This window comes from Nyctereutes procyonoides, unplaced genomic scaffold (genome assembly GCF_905146905.1).
Source record: "Nyctereutes procyonoides isolate TBG_1078 unplaced genomic scaffold, NYPRO_anot_genome, whole genome shotgun sequence".
NCBI classification, from domain to species: Eukaryota; Metazoa; Chordata; class Mammalia; order Carnivora; family Canidae; genus Nyctereutes; species Nyctereutes procyonoides.
Genome location: NW_026575020.1, coordinates 5816613 through 5837786, shown reverse-complemented (window position 1 = coordinate 5837786; position 21174 = coordinate 5816613). Strand labels below are relative to the sequence as shown.

General features: G+C 36.5%; 1 protein-coding gene across 1 annotated transcript in view; it reads right to left on the bottom strand.

Annotated features, from left to right (window-relative positions):
• Nucleotides 1-21174, bottom strand: part of NPEPPS (aminopeptidase puromycin sensitive) — a 101798-nt gene that overhangs the window by 46423 nt on the left and 34201 nt on the right. The window lies entirely within an intron of this gene.

Here is a 21174-nt window from a genome sequence, read left to right as displayed (position 1 = left end):
TTCTTAATTAAAAAAATTAAGTTCCTATTAACAAAAGTGTCATTTCAAACTAACCTATTTTATTCCACATCCTAGGTTAAATATGCTCCTGAAACACAATTATACAACCTGTATTAATTCATAAAACTTTTTTTCCCCAGAAAATTTTTATGATACAAGGGAAACAGGGCTACTATAAATATGAAAAGGTTTTCTGCCAGATTCCCAACATGCTTCATTCCCACCTTTGTGCAACTAAGATGTTACTTTCTTTGTAGCAGTTTTACTCATGAACATTTGAAAGAGAAAACTGCCAAGACTTCAGTGTTAAAGACATATCAATGAAAGTTCTGCCCCCCAGCCAAAGACAGGTAACAATTCCAACTAAAATATGGGTCAGATTTAATTCCAATAAAATTCTTCATTATTGGGATCCCTGGGTGGCGCAGCAGTTTAGAGCCTGCCTTTGGCCCAGGGCGCGATCCTGGAGACCCGGGATCGAATCCCACGTCAGGCTCCCGGGGCATGGAGCCTGCTTCTCCCTCTGCGTATGTCTCTGTCTCTCTCTGTCTCTCTGTCTCTCTGTCTCTCTCTCTCTCTCTCTGTGACTATCATAAATATATATTAAAAAATAAAAAAATCTTCATTATTACATTTTACAGAAATAAAGGTGAAAACAGATGTATGGATTAAATAAATTATGGCTTTGATTTGCTCTCTAGCAGGAGTGAGAAGACATTGCTTATTTGATACTTCAGAATGCTCAGTTGACACTTTAGGGAAAGAGCTAAGGCAGATCGACTTCCAACCACATCACATTCACATCCCAGAAGTCAGTCAAAGAGGCAGTCGTAATAAGCACACAAACAGATGTTCAACATCCTTAACCATCAGGGAAACGCAAATCAAACCACAATGAAACACCACTTCATACCCACTAGGATGACTATAATCAAAAAGCCAGATAATACTAAGTATAAGGAAGGATGTAAAGAAATTGGAACCCTCATACATGGTTGGCTGGTAGGAATGCAGAGGCTGATAGGAATGTAAATGTAAAATGGTGCAGCCACTTAAGAAAACAGCCCGGAAGTTCCTCATATGATTATTAGACTTACCATAAGACCCAGAAACCCAGATAGATAGATAGATAGATAGATAGATAGATAGATAGATAGATATAGATATCTAGGAGATATAGATATATCCAAGAGAAATAAAAATGTATGTCCACACAGAAACTTACACACAAATGTTCATAGAAGCATTATTCATAGTAGCCAAAAAGCTAAGCATGGACCCCATCTCAGGGCTTGATCTCATAACCCTGAGATCATGACCTGAGCTGAAACCAAGAGTCAGATGCTAACCAACGGAGCCGCTCATGTGCCCTGAGTTCTACACTCTTTAAAAAAAATGATTTTATTTATTTATTTGAGAAACAGAGAGCATGAGTGGGAGGGAGGGGCAGAGGGGAAGCAGACTCCCCACTGAGTAGGGAACCAAACTTGAGGCTTGATCCCAGGACCCTGAGATCATGACCTGAGCCGAAGGCAGATGCTTAACTGATTGGGCCACCTAGGTGCCCCTGAATTGTACACTTTAAATGAATGAATTATATGGAATGTGAATTGTATCTCAATGAAACTGTTATTAAAAGAGAAAAAGGTAGCTTTATTAGTCATGGACTTAAATCTGATATGCATAACAGTGATTCAGATTTAATAACATCCCATGAGCTAGGCAAGATGCCCACAATCAATTTATTTTTATGAATCACCCTAAAATTAAATTTTCAAGGTTTCTAATACCATTATGGTTCAAACATGTCTTTATAGGGCTAAATCTTTACAAAACCAATAAAAAACTATAATTTCAGATTTTAAATTTTTTATTTTTATTTATTTATGATAGTCCCAGAGAGAGAGAGAGAGAGAGAGAGAGAGAGAGAGGCAGAGACATAGGGAGAAGCAGGCTCCATGCACCGGGAGCCCGACGTGGAATTCAATCCCGGGTCTCCAGGATCTCGCCCTGGGCCAAAGGCGAGCGCTAAACCGCTGCGCCACCCAGGGATCCCTAATTTCAGATTTTAAAAGAATTTTTAAAAGATTTTATTTATTTGAGAGAAAGAGAGAGACTGAGAGAGAGAAAGAGAGCACGAGCAAGGCAGAAGGCGAGGGACAAGCAGATTTCTCAGCTAAGAAGGGAGCCTGATGTAAGGTTTGATCCCAGGACCCTGAGATCATGACCTGAGCCTAAGGCAGACACTTAACCAATTGAGCCAGCCAGATGCCCCTCAGATTTTAAAAGAACTTTAATCAATTATTCCTCATTTACAGATGAAGAAAATGAGATATATAAAGTTAATGATTTGCCTACATTCATATAGCTGGACTAGAATTCAGTTCCCATTGCCAAAATCTTTTCTACTATCATAAATTAGCTCCTATAAATTTGAAAAGAAACTCAGAACTTGGCATATATACAATAATGATGAAATCACTACTGAAACAATGACTTTTGTCTGTAAAAACTTGAGATTTTCTCTGATTCCCACATATAGAATCATACTTAAACTATAGGGCAGTCAAGAATCACCTTAATGCTCAAGAATGTACCTTTCTGACAAAGATATAAAACAGCCTTATGGTCTATGATCCACAACCATCTCAAAAAGGATTATTAAAACTAACTTGTTTTTATAAATGCACAAAAAAGGCTTCAAATTGGCAATGAAGGGACGCATGGGTGGCTCAGCAGTTGAGTGCCTGTCTTCGGCCCAGGGTGTGATCCTAAGAGTCCCAGGTTTGAGTCCTGCATCAGGTTCCCCGCAGGGAGCCTGTTTCTCCTTCTGCCTACATCTCTGCCTCTCTCTGTGTTTCTCATGAATAAATAAAACCTTTAAAAAAATTACAGTAAATGAAATTTATCATGAAAAAAAGTATTATATTGCTAGATTCCATTCTAGCACATGCTTTCAAATATGCATATCAATTAAACTACATGTACAAAAAAGAATAAAATTTCCTCTAAAATTCTCTTCTAGAGGGGCACCCAGATGGCTCAGTGGTTGAGTATCTGCCTTCAGATCGGGTTGTGATCCTGGGGTCCTGGGATGGAGTCCCACATCGGGGGCCTTCTCCCTCTGCCTATGTCTCTGCCCCTGTGTCTCTCATGAATAAATACATAAAATATTTTATTTTTTTTAAAGATTTCATTTATTCATGAGGGAGAGAGAGACAAGACAGAGAGAGGAAGGGAGAGAGAAAGAGAGAGAGAGAGGCAGAGACATAGGCAGAGGGAGAAGCAGGCTCCATGCAGGGAGCCTGACACGGGACTCGGTCGGGGTCTCCAGGATCAGGCCCTGGACTGAAGGCGGTGCTAAACTGCTGAGCCACCTGAGCTGCCCCATAAAATATTTTAAATAAATAAATAAATAAATAAATAAATAAATAAATAAATAAATAAATAAAATTCTCTCCAGAAAAGAGGGCTGTCATCTACATGATTTTTTTAGAAAAGAGAGCTGTCATCTATATGATTTTTTAAAATATTTTATTTGAGAGTCTGCGCATGCACACCTGGGAGGGGAGCAGAGAGGGAAAAAGAGGATCAAGCAAGATTCTGCAGGGAGCACAGCACCCAACTTGGGGGCTTGATTCCATGACCAGGAGATCATGACCTGACCTGAAACCAAGAGTTATAGACACTTAACTGACTGAGCTCACCCAGGTACCCCATAATCATATATTTGAATTTCTTAAAAAAAAAAAAACTTTTCCAATTACTTTATATTGAATAACATGCTACTTGACAGATGTATTAAGGCTTTTGAAATAACCTTTGTCAACTGCAGCTTTGGATATTCTGTAAATGGCACCACTATTTATCCAGTGGCTCAAACCAGAAATATGGAAATCATCCTGCTTCCCTCCATGACTATCTCTCATAATACATTCCAAATGAACAAATTCAGTAGCCTCTATCTTTAATCCCAGATTTTTCAATCCCTCCATCACTACAACCCCAGTCCAATGCACCATTATTTCTCTCCCATACCATTATAGTAGCCTCTTAACTGGTCTGTTTCTGCTCTTGCTGCTTTATAGGCTATCTTCACATGGCAGCCAGGGTAATCTTTGAGATCAAACCTCTAAGAGAGTCCCAAAATATTCAGAATGAAAAGCTAGGTCTGCTTGAGGTTGCTAAATATTTCTTAGGACCAAAAAAATACTAAGTATAAAAGAAAAAAAATTGATCAGAATTCATTAATATCTAAAACTTGTGATTAACAAAAGACATTAAGAAAATTAATAGGCAATCCACAGACCAAGAGAAAATATCTTACAGAGAATATACCTAAAAACTTCTACAACACTATGATAAAAAGACAATTCTATTAAAACATGGGCAGAAGACTCAAACAGTTTCACAAAGGAAAATATAGATCAGTGGCCAAAAATCAAACAAAAAATGCCCAACATCATTTGTCATCAGGGAAATGCAAATTAAAAGCACAATGACATACTACCACGCATCCACAAGAATGGATAATCTAAAAAGACTGAAAACAAAAATGTTATCGAGGATACAGAATAACTACAACTCATATTTTGCTGACAGTGCCTTTGTTGTTCCTCAAAGTCTGCAAGTATTCTCCAGCCTCAGGGGTTCTACAATGGCTTAGAAGGTACTTTTCCCACGTATTTACATATTTTAGGTCAATCACTACTTTAGAGATCTGTTTCATTACCTTAAAGAACAATCCTCACTCCACATCCTCTTATTGTGATTTCTGAGCACTTATCACAACTTTACATATTTATTATTGTTATCTTTCCAAATCAAATATATGTATCAGGAATGTTGATTCTTGGTTTTGTCCTCTACCTCCAACGCTACAATGGTTTCTGGTTCTTAAATGTTTCACATAACCTTATTTAGAATGCATATATGTATATTAAGCATTATAAGTAGACATTTTACTATATCATTTATAAATGTTACAATTAAACTTGATCAAACTTAACCTTGATCGAAACACTTTTTTTTTTTTTAAATAATGTCTACATCTGATGTAGGGCTCAAACCCACAAGCCCAAGATCAAGAGTCACATGCTCTCCCAACTGAGCCAACCAGGCACTCTGATCAAAAACCTGAAAAATATTTTTATTTTTATTTTGGGGGTGTCATATGACATATGAGTGGTCATGATCTCATGGTACTGGGATTGAGCCCCATGTCAGGCTCTGTGTTCATCGGGGAGTCTGCTTGAGGATTCTCTTTTCCTCTCTCCTGCCCCTCCCCCCATTCAGACACACTCTTTCTCTCTGTAAAATAAATAAATAAATCTTTTAAAAATATTTTAATTTTTATTTATGTTTTAAAAGCATTTTTTAAGTGGGAAGTAGGAGAGAATATATGGCTATTCAACAATCTGAGCCTCTCTCTTCACACATATAAAATTATTACCTATTTCTTAGTCATTTGAAGATTATACAACATTGTCTATGTAAAATGCTTAGCACAGTGTCTGGTCATAATTATTACAAAAATAAATACTCCTTTCCAGATAATATATCTAATACAATCCTTTATTAATCTAACTGCAACTAATCCATTATATATGTATACATAAGGCTCATGCTGAAATCACTTAGGGAGTGCTACATTTCAGAAAAAAAATTAAGTATAATTACTATTTTCAAATTTATGGATAGAAATACACACATTTGGGTATAAGCATGTGCACATGCTTGTGTGTATGTTTATGTTAGCAGTATACCAAATAGAAGCAAAACTTGAATGTAACCAAAGTATGTATAAATTTGTGACAAGAAAAATCTTATACTCAAAACTACTAGAAATATTCACTTTGACAATAAAAATTTATTCATGACAATACAGACCTACAGATTTCATAACTAGATAGGATCTATAAATTGAGTTTTTAAATGCCTTATTTTAAAAAAGTAAAATTTCGACTCTAAGTAAAAAAAACCCAAAACTATGTCTTATGTTTACAGTTTGCTATCATTTGTGAGCACACACACATACACCCATACACATGTACATGCGTAAATATATATATATATGCCTGTGAACACAGAGAACATCTGAGGAAGGAGACTTATAGAACTGGTAACTTTATCTCCTTTACAGAGGAAAGAAAGGACGCTTAATTTGTACTGTATACACTTACTGTAAACCCTTTGAATTTGACATTCTGTACATATTCACTAGGAAAAATATTTTATTTTATTTTTTAAGATTTTATTTATTTATTCATGAAAGACACAGAGAGAGAAAGGCAGAGATGTAGGCAGAGGGAGAAGCAGGTTCCAGGCAGGGAGCCCGATGTGGGACTTGATCCTGAGACAGCAGATCAAGCCCTGAGCCAGGGGCAGGTGCTCAACAACTAAGCCACCCAGGCGTCCCTAGGAAAATATTTTAAATGTTAAAAAAATCTTTTAAAAGATTAGGTTTTTTTTAAAGATTATATTTATGTATTCATGAGAGACACAGAAAGAGAGACATAGGCAGAGGGAGAAGCAGGCTCCATGCAGGGAACCTGATGTGAGACTTGATCCTGGTACTCCAGGATCACACCCCGAGCCAAAGGCAGACACGCTTAATCGCTGAGCCACCGAGGCATCCCTAAAGATAACTTACTTTGAGGGATGGCTGACTGGCTCAGCGGTTTAGCATCTGCCTTTGGTTCAGGTATGATCCCGAGGTCTAGGATCGAGTCCAACATCCAGCTCCTTGGAGGGAGCCTGCTTCTCCCTCCCCCTCTGTCTCTCTGTGTGTCTCTCATGAATAAATAAAATCTTTAAAAAAATAAATAAAGATACTTCTTTTGAAATCCTGATAAAATTGTTATAGCAAACCTATTTATCAAATAAATCAAATGAGTACGTATTCCAATTCTGAGTTTTCCATGTGTGGTTTATTGACAAGGAGACACACTTGTGTAGGTCTCTAGGATTTGGACTAGCCATAATTTAAAAAAATACTCTTCCTTAGAGAACACAGAAGTGAGGTGGCTCATCTTATTTGTAAAATTGGCCACTCTTTCCAGAAGGGTAACGGTCCTTGATGTGCAAAATGTTCTAACTATAACAAAAAGAAGGCAAGCACTCATAATCATTCAATCATTTAGGCCCCACAAAATTTCAGAACCTCTCTCACAGGCATTCTTCCAGACTATAGTTTGTTTTCTATTCAACATTTATGTAACAATACTATTTGATCCAGCATATTTCTTTTTTTTTTAAATTTTATTTATTTATGATAGTCACAGAGAGAGAGAGAGAGAGAGAGAGAGAGAGAGAGAGAGAGAGAGGCAGAGACATAGGCAGAGGGAGAAGCAGGCTCCATGCACCGGGAGCCCGACGTGGGATTTGATCCCGGGTCTCCAGGATCATGCCCTGGGCCAAAGGCCGGCGCTAAACCGCTGTGCCACCCAGGGTTCCCGATCCAGTGTATTTCTTTTAAATTACTCCCACTCCCTTCCACAAAGAATGCCAGGGTCCACAGGCACCAAATGTTTCAGCTTCCATTGCCCCTTCAGGCATCTGCCTTACTTACTGTAATTATACCCCTCTCTGCTGACCTTTTGCAGTTTGTCACTTAGTATGTTAATTGTGGTTCTTCCCTTCTGCCATGACAGGCCTCAAGAAGAATACTTTTTTTTTGTTATTGTTATAGCACAACTTACGTATTTCTAATGGAAAAAAAATAGTATCATTTACAGTATCTTAACATAAATTGCCTTTGAATAGGAGCGTTCTTTTCAATACTCTGACGTCTACAAGATGTATCTAGAAAATTTGCTATTGTGAAAATGAAGACTACTTAAACTGAATATTAAGGCCGCAGTTTTTCTTTCTGATCTATTGCTGTAACACTGTTCTTCCAGTGGCCAAGGGAGTTTCATGTTTTCTTTAGACATCATCAGGCGCTGAAGCTCTTACAGACAACTCTGGTGCTATGTGAATGCTGATATTTTGCTAGCACTAATATGGCTCTTAGGTCCACCACTCCATTAGAATTCAACTCCATTCATATTAATTTTTGTTACAAATTTTACAAATGGGGGTGCTTCTGGGTATTTATATCTACATTTTATTTTAAGGCTATATTCAGTTTTCATAAATTGTCTGAGCCCATGGTGGCTGCCATCTTATGTAGCTAATACCGGTTCTTTAATAAGTACATACCTCCAAGAGAGAACTTCGGTTATTATTAAAGCCAATCTGTATTATCAGCGAATAATACAATCGGTAAAACAAACAAAAAACAACACAATCGGTAATTATAAGGTAACTCCTGCATTCCTTAATAAAATTTAGCTCAGTTTTTCCTAAATGAAAATTGGATAAATACTTGTATATGCTAACAATCCTATATCTCAATTTAAACTTTTATTCAACCAATACTATGCTACATATAGCAATATAAAAAACAAAGAATAAATATGGGGATCCCTGGGTGGCACAGCGGTTTGGTGCCTGCCTTTGGCCCAGGGCGCGATCCTGGAGACCCGGGATCGAATCCCACATCGGGCTCCCGGTGCATGGAGCCTGCTTCTCCCTCTGCCTCTCTCTCTCTCTCTCTCTCTCTCTCTCTCTCTCTCTCTCTCTCTCTCTGTGACTATCATAAATAAATAAAAAATAATAATTAAAAAAAATAAAAAATAAAGAATAAATAAAACAGTATTTCCCTTCCTGTGAACCACAGGCCTCCTGTAGGTCTCACTGAGTCTCTGATCTTTTGCATTCACAATGTGAGCATAAAACATTATTTACATACTGAAGTATCTCATATTTTTCTTCATTTTAAATATTAGTAGTCAAAAAAATCAAGTCTATTTTAACTCAACACCCAAAAAACAAATAATCTAATTCAATAATGGGTAGAAGACATGAATAGACATTTCTCCAAAGACATACAGATGGCCAACAGATACATGAAAAGATGTTTAACATCCCTCATCAAAATGAGGAAATGCGGGATCCCTGGGTGGCGCAGCGGTTTGGAGCCTGCCTTTGGCCCAGGGCGCGATCCTGGAGATCCGGGATCGAATCCCACGTCAGGCTCCCGGTGCATGGAGCCTGCTTCTCCCTCTGCCTGTGTCTCTGCCTCTCTCTCTCTCTCTCTGTGACTATCATAAGTAAATTAAAAAAAAAATTTTAAAAAAATGAGGAAATGCAAATCAAAAGTACAATGAGATGTCACCCCATACTGGTCAGAATAGCTAAAATAAAAAACAAAAGAAACAAGTGTTGGTGAGGGTGTGGAGAAAAGGGAACCCTTGTGTACTGTTGGTGGGAATGCAAAGTAGTACAACTAGTACTGAAGACAGTATGGAGGTTCCTCAAAAAGTTAAAAATAGAATTACCAAATGATCTAGTAATCACATTACTGGGTATTTACCCCAACAAAAACAAAAACACGAACTTAAAGGGATACATACACCTCTATGTTTGTTGGAGCATTATTAAATAGCCAAATTATGGAAGCAGCCCGAGTCCATTGATGATGAATGGCTAAAGAAGGTATTATTCAGCCATAAGAAAATAATGAAATCTTGCCATTTGCAATGACACAGATGATGCTAGAGAAATAAGAGAAAGACAAATACCAAATTTCCCTCATATGTGGAATTTAGGAAACAAAACAAGTGAGCAAGGAGAAAAAGAGAGAAACCAAGAAACTGACTGTTAACTACAGAGAACAAGAGAACAAAGTGATGGTTACCAGAAGGGAAGTGAGGGGTGATGGGGATTAAAGAGTACACTTCTCATGATAAACACTGAGTAATATATAGAATTGCTGAATCACTATATTGTACGCCTGAAACTAATAGAACACTGTATGTTAAGTGTGTTGGAATTAAATTTAAAGACTTAATTAAAAAATCAAATCTATTTTAATGTAATACTAACCTCATAGAAAGTTCACTAAAATCTTAATCAACAGATACTAGAAGTATCATTACTATTACATGAACTACCAAATAGAGAATGACAGAACAGTGGGGAAGGGATAATGTTCTAATAAGTGATACTGGGACAGCAGAATTTCCTTTAGGGGATAAAAACCAAGCTGGACCTGGATTCACACCATACCTCAGAAGTAGATTATAAAAGTCAAAACAAAGCTTTTCAAAGATAATACAGATGATATCTTCATGATGTTGGAATAGAAAGTTTTAAGACAAAAAAAGCAATAAACGTGAAGAAAAAAATGATAAATTAGATTCCATGAGAAATAAGAACTTTTGCACATTAAGAGGTAGCATTAAGGAAGAAAAGATGCAGAAGACATCCGTAACACACAAGTGGCAAAGAACTTGTAAACGAGAACATAAAAGGAATTCCTTTAAATCATAGGAAAATGACATAGGACCCAAAATAAAAATAAGCAAAAAATTCTGATACAATAGAGGAAATGTGCACGTGCAATATACATATAAAAAGGTAACCAACCTCATTAAAATCAGGTAGTGAAAATTAAAGCCTCAATCAGATACCAGTACATACCTACCAGATTAGCTAACAGCAAGGAGTCTAAAAACACCAAGTCTTAATTAGAATGTTGAGCAGCTGGAATTGCTTGGCAGTAGTGTAATTGCTATACCCTGAAATACTTATGTACCCTAAAACACAATACACCTAGGCATATACTTCATGGAAAAGTATGCTTATATGTACCCAGCTGAACATTAAAAAAGTATGTAGCAGCACTGTTCCCAACAGCCCAAAACATAAACAAATAACACCAAACTGAAACAATTCAGGTGTTCATCAATGTCCACCAATGGGAGAATGGATATATACATTTTGGCATATTTCTTTTTTTTTAATTTTTTGGCATATTTCTATAATGGAATACAGGGTAGTAACAAAAAAAGAATAAACTCCAGCTACACAAAATAACATGGGTCAATCTAAAAACAGTACTGAGGAAAAGAAGCCAAACAGCATTTTATTGTGCAATTCCATTTATATAACCTACAAAAAAACAAAACACAAATTAAGCTATATTACTCTTGAATGTGCACTTACATTGTTATACTATAACATAAAATAAAAAAATCAAGGCAGCCTCAGTGGCGCAGCGGTTTAGCACCGCCTGCAGCCCAGGGCGTGATCCTGGAGACCCTGGATGGAATCCCATGTCGGGCTCTCTGCATGGGGCCTGCTTCTCCCTCTGCCTGTGTCTCTGCCTCTCTCTCTCTCTCTCTCTCTGCATCTCTATGAATAAATAAATAAAATCTTTAAAACAAACAAACCAATAAATAAACCAATAAATAAACCAATAAATAAATAAATAAATAAATAAATAAATAAATAAATAAATAAATAAATAAATCATTACCTAAAAGGGAAAGATGGGATGAAATGAGAAGGGGCATGGTATGAGGTCTTTAGGATTATAACACTAAACTGTACAATTGCTATCAGCACTTTTTGAGGTACACGGTATTTTTCACAAAAGGTTAAAAAATATTTTTTTTTAAGGTTAAAAAATATTAAAGAAAAGAAAGTCATACTAAAAACAAGTGAGTCTAAAATAAATAAATAAATAAGTAAATAAATAAAAACAAGTGAGTACCATCTATCTTCAAAACATTTCTTACAGTGGTTTTATTTATCTTTAATTTTTATTTATTTATTTTTTTAAAGACTCCACTCATTCATTCATGAGAGACACAGACACAGGCAGAGGGAGAAGCAGGCTCCATGCAGGGAGCCCAACACGGGACTCCAGGATCAGGCCCTGGGCTGAAGGCAGCGCTAAACCGCTGAGCCACCCGGGCTGCCCTCTTACAGTGGTTTTAAAAACAACTAAACCAATTCAGTAAAAACAGGTTAAGAGAAAAGAATAGTTCATAAATGCTGAAAACATGGTATAAGTTCATCAGCCACTCTTAATAAAAACTTACTAAGCATACATAAAAGCTCAAGGCTTGCAAGTAATGAGACTGCATTTCAGGAAAATCCAAGAGAATCAACTGAAAAACTACTAGAAATGATAATAAAATTCATTAAGGTTAACAAGATACAAAATTAACATAGAAAAAGGGTGCCTGGCTGACTCACTTGGTAGAGCATGTGACTCTTGATCTCAGAGTTGTGAGTTCAAGGCCCATACTAGGCATAGAGTTTACATTAAAAAAAAAATTAATATGGAGAAACCAAGAGCCTTGCACATCTCATAACTAGAAGATATAATGGAAGACCTCCCCTGTAACAGCAACAAGTATAAAACACCTAGAAATACATCTCGTAAGATATATGTAAAATCTTTATGAAGATAATTTTATTTTCTTTTAAAGATTTTATTTATTTATTTGAGAGAGTGAGTGAGAGAGAGAGCACAGGCAGGGAGAGGGACAGAGGGAGAAGGAGAAGCAGACTCCCCGTTGAGCAGGGAGCCTGATGTGGGGCTCAATCCCAGAACCCTGAGATCATGACCCTAGTGGAAGGCAGATGCTAAACTGACTGAGCGACCCAGGTGCCCCTCCTTTATTTTAAAGAATGAAGATAATTTTAAAAAGTACTCAACAACACAAAAGATAAATATCTAAAGGTAAATAATACTCTTAAGGGTAAATCTTAATGTTAATTGTTGTTAAGTTACACATCATATGATCCCAATAAAAATACCAACAGGAGTTTTTCTTTTTTTAATTGGATAGTCTGATGCTGATATTCATATGTAAAAATAAGTAAAAAACTCAATGAATTCTGAAAAAAGTATAATGAGAGGGCTTGCTTTACAGATATTAAAACATATTACAAAGTTACAATAATTGTGAGTATGGAACTACACTCAGGAATATAAAACATTCAAAAAGTAAGAAGAATTAAATGTATACGATTTAGTATATGATAAAGATGGCATTTTGAATGTGGGGGGAAAGAGAGATTACTCCATAAATGGTGTTGTGGCAAAAATTTAATTTGGACACTTATCTAATATGAAAATAAATTGCAGGTGGAACAAAGATTCATATTTAAATACCAGAACTATAAATACTGATTTTTATTTTTAAAAATTTTTTAAAGATTTTATTTATTTATTAATGAGAGACACACAGAGAGAGGCAGAGACATAGGCAGAGGGAGAAGCAGACTCCTTGCACAGAGCCCAAAGCAGGACTTGATCCCCAGACCTGGGATCACGCCCTGAGCTGAAGGCAAATGCTCAACCACTGAGCCACCCAGGTATCCCAAAATACTGATTTTTAAAAGTAATCTCTGCTTGGGAAAACCTTTCTAAACATACCTTAAAATCTAGAAGTCATAAAAGAAATAAATTTAATGCAGAAAAACCTTAGCAATATAAAAATGGCCATAAATAAAATCAAAGATGTATTACAAATTGGGGGGGGGGGGGAATGGTGAAATTCATTTGACAGAAAAAGGACTACTTTCCCTGACATGTAGACTTGTCTATCTGGGTTTTTTTGGGTTTGGGGTTTTTTTTTTGTTTTTTTTTTTTTAGATAGAATGCGTGAGCATGGGTGGGAGGTTGGGTGTAGGGCAGGGGCAGAGGAAGAGGGAGAGATAGAATCTTAAGTAGGCTCCATGCCCACTGAGGAGCCAGACACCGGGCTCAGTCTCATAACCCTGAGATCATGACCTAAGTCAAAATTAAGAGTCAGATGCTTAACTGATGGAGCCACTCAGCTGCCCCTAGGTCTGTTTAAAAAAAAAAAAAAAAAAAAAAAAATCAGTAAAAAAGGGCAGCAGCATCCAATTAAAAATGGGCAATGACATGACCAGGCACATTACAGAAAACTCAAATACAATTTTTTTAATAAATTTATTTTTTATTGGTGTTAATTTACCAACATACAGAATAACACCCAGTGCTCATCCCGTCAAGTGCCCCCCCTCAGTGCCCGTCACCCAATCACCCCCACGCCCCGCCCTCCTCCCCTTCCACCACCCCCAAATGGTTTTTAAAATACACAGATTCTTAATTTTGTAACATAAAGAAATACAAACTAAAGGTATTACAAGATTACCATTTTTTAACCTATCAGATTAGCAAACATAAAAATTTGAGATGAGGGGTACCTGAGTGGCTCAGTCAGTACACCATCTGCCTTAGGCTCATGATCCTGCTGTTCTGGGATCTAGCCCTGCACGGGGCTCCCTGCTGAACAGGGAGCCTCCTTCTCCCTCTCACTCTCCCGCTCCCCCTGCTTGTGCTCTCTCACACTAGCTCTCTTTCTTGTTCTTTCAAATAAATAAAATCTTTAAAAAAAATTTTTGAGATGATATGGTACTGAATAGGGTGTTTAACAAGATTGTGGGGATTGGTACAGGCTCTATAAAGTGCAATTTGATAGTATCAATCAAAATTACAAATATACACACCTTGTGACCCAACAATTCAACTCCCAGGAATTCATCCCATATACCTTCTCATATATGAAAAATGATGTGAGACATATATAGTACTATTCACCGTAGCATTCCACTTAAATATCTACCAGTAGTGGATTGGTTTAATGCATTATGATAAATTAATTCCATGCAATACTGACTAATCATAAAAAAATGAGGAAGCTCTTTATGTGCTGCTTTGTAACAAATTCCAAAATAAGCAAAGTATAGTTTTTTCATCAAATGTTACATTCTTCCTCTCTCCATTTAACTTTTTTTTGAGGGAGAGAAAGAGACAGAACATGGGGGAGGAGCAGAGAGAGAAGAAGAGAGACTCTTAAGCAGGCTCAATACTCAGTGCACAACCCAACATAAGACTCAATCTCATGACCCTGAGATCATGACATGAGCAGAAATCAAGAATCCAATACAACTGACTGAGCCATCCAGGCAATTATGTGCTCTCTCTTTCTCCATCAAAAAAATCTTCCTATATTAATATTTGAGTATCATAATCATGCACTGAAAGGTAAACCATTAATTGAGACATGAAATTTTTTTCCCTTTTTATGTTTAAGCATATGAAATTTAGTCACAGGAATGGAAGTACAGAGAAAGGCCGCTTTTTAAAAAAAGTATACTCAGAAGTCTACATTTTTAAAAAGATTGAAATAGGAAAAAAATATATAAAGTCAGCCTAAGTTGTTATAGACTACATCATTTACACAAGCTTCTAGTAGATTCTGCTCTGGTATTATACTGAGATACAAATACACAACTTCTAAAAATTCTAGTAACACAAGTTCTAATTCAATTGTACTTCAAAAGTTCTTTTGCAAATGGTCCATTTGGAGACATTCTTCCAAAGAAGACACACAGATGGCCAACAGACAAATGAAAAGATGCTCAACATCACTCATCATCAAAGAAATACAAATCAAAACTACAATGAGACGTCACCTTACACCAATCAGAACAGATAAAATTAACAGCACAAGAAACAACAGGTGTTAACAAGGATGTGGAGAATGGGGAACCCACTCAGAACATAGGTGGGAATGCAAACTGGTACAGCCCCACTAGATAACAGTACAGAGGTTCTTCAAAAAGTTAAAAATAGAACTACCCTACCTCTTAGCAATTGCACTGCTAAGCATTATTTACCCAAAGGTAATAAAAATACTAATTTGAAGGGATACATGTACCTTGATGTTTATAAGCAGCATTATCAACAATAGTCAAATTATGGAAAGAGCCCCAAAGTCCATCAACTGATGAATGGATAAAGAAGATGCAGTGTATGTATATGTACACACACGTGTACACACGTATGTATGCACATATGTACATATATGTATACACATGTGCGTGTGTATACATATGTATATGTACACGCATATATACACACATACATAAATTCACATTGGAATATTAGCCATAAAAAAAGAATGAAATCTTGCTATTTCCTAGATGAAGCTAGAGAGTACTATGCTAAGTGATATAAGTCAATCAGAGAAAGACAAATACTCATATGTGGAATTTAAGAAACAAAACAAATATGGGGGGGGAAAAAGAGAGGAAAACAAAGAAACAGATTCTTAATAACTATAGAGAACAAACTGATGGTTACCAGAGGGCAGCTGGATGGGGATATGGGTTAAACAGGTGCTGGAAATTCTGAAGAGCACCAGGTGTTGTATGTAAGTGTTGAATCACTAAATTTTACACTTGAAACTAATATTAAACTGTATGTTAACTAACTGGAATTTAAATAAAATTCTTAAAGAAAAAAGGCCTATTTGGAACTCAGAATGTCATTTCTTCTAAGCCACAGCTGTATATAACAGGCAATCTAGCCCACATAACTCCAGACAACCCACAAAGGCCTGTGTTGTTCAATACTACATGAAATAAGTGATGAAATTTTGTTTTGTTTCATTTATTCAGATGGCAACCTACCTATCATAGTTTTAGATAGGAGCTCATGGTGCAATAAAAAAGAACTCAAATTTCAACAAAGGCTTGCAAGAGTCACCTGCTACCTGGAATCAAAATAGTTTTGCAAAAAAAAAAAAAAAAAAAAAAAAAAAGTTCTGCAGCGGTAAAGAAAACACACCATTCTGGAGGAATTACAGGGAGAACATGAAACCAGGAACTCAGAGAGTGAGGGAAGGACTGTTGCTAAAGAAATAATAACCTAGGGCTGACTCTGTAAGGGTAACGATGGAAGGAAGATGATGGTGGAATAAAATTGCCAACTTACTGAAAGAAAATAATTACCAGTCTAGAATTTTATAGCAAGGAAAAATAATCTTCAAAAATGAATGTTATGGAGCACTTGGCTGGCTAAGTTTGTATAGCGTGAGACTCTTTTGATTTTGGGTTATGAGTTTGAGTCCCATATTGGGGAATAGACTGTACTTAAAATTAAAAAAAAAAACAGATGAAAAAAACAGATGTTATAACACTGGTATGCACATATGTCAAAACTCACTGAAATGCAAGATGGATACTAAAAATTAATACATACTATTGTATGTGAATGATACTTCAATAAAGTTGAAATTTAAAATGAAGGCTAAAAAATAAAGATAAGCTCAAAGAAACAAAAACAGAGACTCTGCTGTCAAAAGACACCTACTAAACAGGATACAGAGTATTCTTCAAAAAGAGAATGAGGGATCCCTGGGTGGCGCAGCGGTTTGGCGCCTGCCTTTGGCCCAGGGCGCGATCCTGGAGACCCGGGATCGAATCCCACATCGGGCTCCCGGTGCATGGAGCCTGCTTCTCCCTCTGCCTGTGTCTCTGCCTCTCTCTCTCTCTCTGTGTGTGACTATCATAAATAAATAAAAATTAAAAAAAAAAAGAACTTTAAAAAAAAAAAAAAGAGAATGATTCTAGGATTGCTAGAATAATGAACAAAAATAGCAAATATCTGGGTAAAGCTAAATAAAAATTATACAACACAATAATAATGTCTTATGACGTAAAAGTAAAAAAAAAAAATAGGAGTGCCTGGGTGGCTCAGTCAGTTAAGCATCTGCCTTCAGCTCAGGTCATGGAATTGAGACCCAAGTGGGGCTCCTTGCTCAGTGGGAAGTCTGCTTCTCCTTCTTGCTCACCCTCTGCCCTTCCCCCCATTCATGCCCTATCTCTCTCTCAAATAAATAAAATATCAAAAAAGTAAAAATAAAAGGAAATAAAAATGAAAAATATATAGAAGAAAATTAAACTATACCACAACAAGAGCATGTAAGTCAAATGGCGATTAAGTGCTCCTAAGATCTTTATAATATCTAGAAGAAGGGTAAAATGATCAATTAGCACTGGATTTTTTTAAGTCAGAGATGGCTGTTATAATTCCTGGGGAACTAACATACCTCTAAAAAAAAAGAAAACAAAAAATTGATTTAAACACTTCTAGTTAGGAGTGCCTGGGTAGCTCAGCTGGTTACACATTGAACTCTGGATTTTGGTTCAGGTCATGATCTTAGAGTTGTGAGATTAAGCCTTGCATCAGGGTCGGCACTGGGTGCTGAGTCTGCTTAAGATTCTCTCTCTCTCTCTGTCTCCCCCCCACGCCCCTCCTCCTCTCTGAAAGAAATAAAAATAAAACAAAAATTCTTTATAATTAAAAGAATATGAGAAAGCACATAAAATATGGTAGATTTAAAGGCAACAGCAATTACATTAAATTTAAATGGATTAGATGCTTTATTTAGAAGACAACGATTTTCAGATTGGAACTATAAGTTTAAAAAACGTACAATGAGCTGTTTATATGAGATATACCTAAAACATAATAATTCAAAAAGGTTAAAAGGTAAAGAATGAGAAAAATGTGACATGCAAACACTAGCCAATAAGTCATAAAATAAACAGGGAAAAGTTAGTAAAAATGAAGATGTAAACAAAATTAACAAACTTGATTTAGTAAGATGTATATAAAACATCACATCCAACAAATTATAAAAGCACATACAAGCATTTTTAAAATGACCAAATCTTGGGCCATAAAGCAAAAGCAAGCCTTAAATTCCAAAGGACATGGGATGCCTGGGCAGCTCAGTAGTTGAGCATCTGCCTTTGGCTCAGGTCCTGATCCCTGGGTCCTGGGATCGAGTCCCACATCAGGCTTCCCCCCAGGGGAGTCTGCTTATCCTTCTGCCTTTGTCTCTGCCTCTCTCTGGGTCTCTCATGAATAAATAAATAAAATATTTTAAAATTAATTAATTAATTAATTCCAAAGGACTGAAATCATATACAGGCATACCTCATTTTATTGTGCTTCATAGATAATGCATTTTCTTTACAAATTGAAGGTTTGTGGCAACCAAGTGTCAAACAAGTCTACTGGCACCATTTTTCCTCAAAAGCATGTGCTCACTTGGTGTTTTCTATGTCACATTTTGATAATTCCCAAAATATTTCAAACTTTTTCATTATCATTATATTTGTTACACTGATCTCTGATGTTACTATAGTAATTGTTTTGGGGTACCATGAACTGTGACTAAGTAAGACTACCAACTTAATACATGCTGTATATGTTCTGAATGCAGATGTAATAGAAATAGCAAAAGAACTAAAAGTGGAGCCTTGAGATATGAATAAACTACTACAGTCTCATGAAGCAATTGTTCAAGAACAGTTGAAGAGTTGCTCCTTAGGGATAAGCAAAGAAAGTTGTTTCTTAAGTTGGAATCTACTCCTGGTGAAGACTCTGAAGACTGTTTAAATGACAACAAAGATTGAGAATATTACATAAAACTCCACTGATAAAGCCACAGGATTTGAGAGGACTCCAATTTTGAAAGAAGTTCTACTGTGGGTAAAATGCTATCAAACAGTACCACAAGCTACAAAGAAAAGTATTCATGAAAAGAAGTCAACTGATGCAGCAAACTTCATGGTTCTATTATTTTAATAAAATGCAACAGCTGGGGTGCCTGGGTGGCTCAGTCAGTTAAGTGTCCAACTCTTGACTTCCAGTCAGGTCATGATTTCAGGGTTGTGAGATCAAGACCCACGTCAAGCTCTGCACTCAGCATGGAGTCTACTTGAGATTCCTCTCTCCCCTTTTCCCTTTGCCCCTCCCCCTGTTTGCACTATCTCTCTCTTAAATAAAATAAATAAAATCTTTAAACTAGAAGAGCTCCAGATACATCTGAATATCCCCTGGATCAGAAATCAGAAAATTTTTAGACTGATTAATAAAGATATTTTATATCAAAAAATGTGGAAGCAGATCAGTAGTTGCCTGGAGATGGGGGAGAAGGGGAAGAATGAGAAGAATAGATCCCAAAGGGGCATGAGGAAACATTGTGGGGGTGATGGATATATTCATTACCTTGGTTGTATTCACAGGTCAAAAAGTACCAAATTATACATTTTAATATATATGCAGTTTATTACATGACAAATATTATATAAATCTCATAAAACTGTATTAATGAAAGGAAAGAAAAAAAGATGAGGCAGCAAGGGGCTGTAGTAGCAGCAGTCACAGCAGCTGCCTATATAATTTCCTCCTAAACAAGCCAGAAAAAGTGTGAGCTGTAGCTAAAAGTGATTTGTTTTCTGCAGAAAGATTCATAGTTGGGATCCCTGGGTGGCGCAGCGGTTTGGCGCCTGCCTTTGGCCCAGGGTGCGATCCTAGAGACCTAGGATCAAATCCCACATCGGGCTCCCGGTGCATGGAGCCTGCTTCTCCCTCTGCCTATGTCTCTGCGCCTCTCTCTCTCTCTCCCTCTGTGACTATCATAAATAAATAAATAAATAAATAAATAAATAAATAAATAAATAAATAAATAAATAAATAAATAAATAAAATTTAAAAAAAAAAGAAAGATTCATAGTTTTGCTTATTTTTTTTAAGATTTTATTTGTTTATTCATGAGACAGACAGAGAGAGAGGCAGAGACACAGGCAGAGGGAAAAGCAGGCTCCATGCAGGGAGCCCGATGTGGGACTCAATCCGGAGACTCCAGGATGATGCCCTGAGCCGAAGGCAGACACTTAACCACTGAGCCACCTAGGCGTCCCAAAATTTTATAGTTTTAAATAAATAAACTATAGGGACGCCTGGGTGGCTCAGTGGTTGAGCATCTGTCTTCAGCTCAAGTCATGATTCCAGAATTCAGGGATCAAGTCCCACATTGGGGGCTCCTTGTGAGGAGCCTGGTTCTCCCTCTGTCTATGTCTTTGCTTCTCTCTCTGTACCTTTCATGAATAAATAAAATCTTTAAAAGAAATAGAAAATAAACATTCAACTGAGGATTTAACATCAAAAGTTGGTTCTTTGAAAAGACTAATAAAATTGACAATGATCTGGGGATCAAATGAGTAAAAAAAAGATACAAATAAATAAAATATGCAGTTGACCCTGAACAACACAGGTTTGATCTGAGCAGGTTGATTTCTACATGGATTTTTTTTTATAAGTACAATACAGTACTCTAAATGTATTTTCTCTTTCTTATGGTTTTCTTTTTTAAATTTATTTTTAACTTTAAATTTTATTTTAATTCCACTACAGTTAACACAGAGTGTTCATTAGTTTCAGGTGTATAATATAGTGATTCAGCAATTCTATACATTTCTCAGTGCTCATCAAGTTAAGTGTATTCTTAATCCCCTCTACCTATTTCACCCATTCCCGCATCCACCTCCCCTCTGGGAATCATGTTTGTTCTCTATAGTTAAGACTCTGTTTCTTGGTTTGTTCCCCTCCCCCTTTTTCGTTCATTTTGTTTCTTTAGTTCTACATAGGAATAAAATCATATG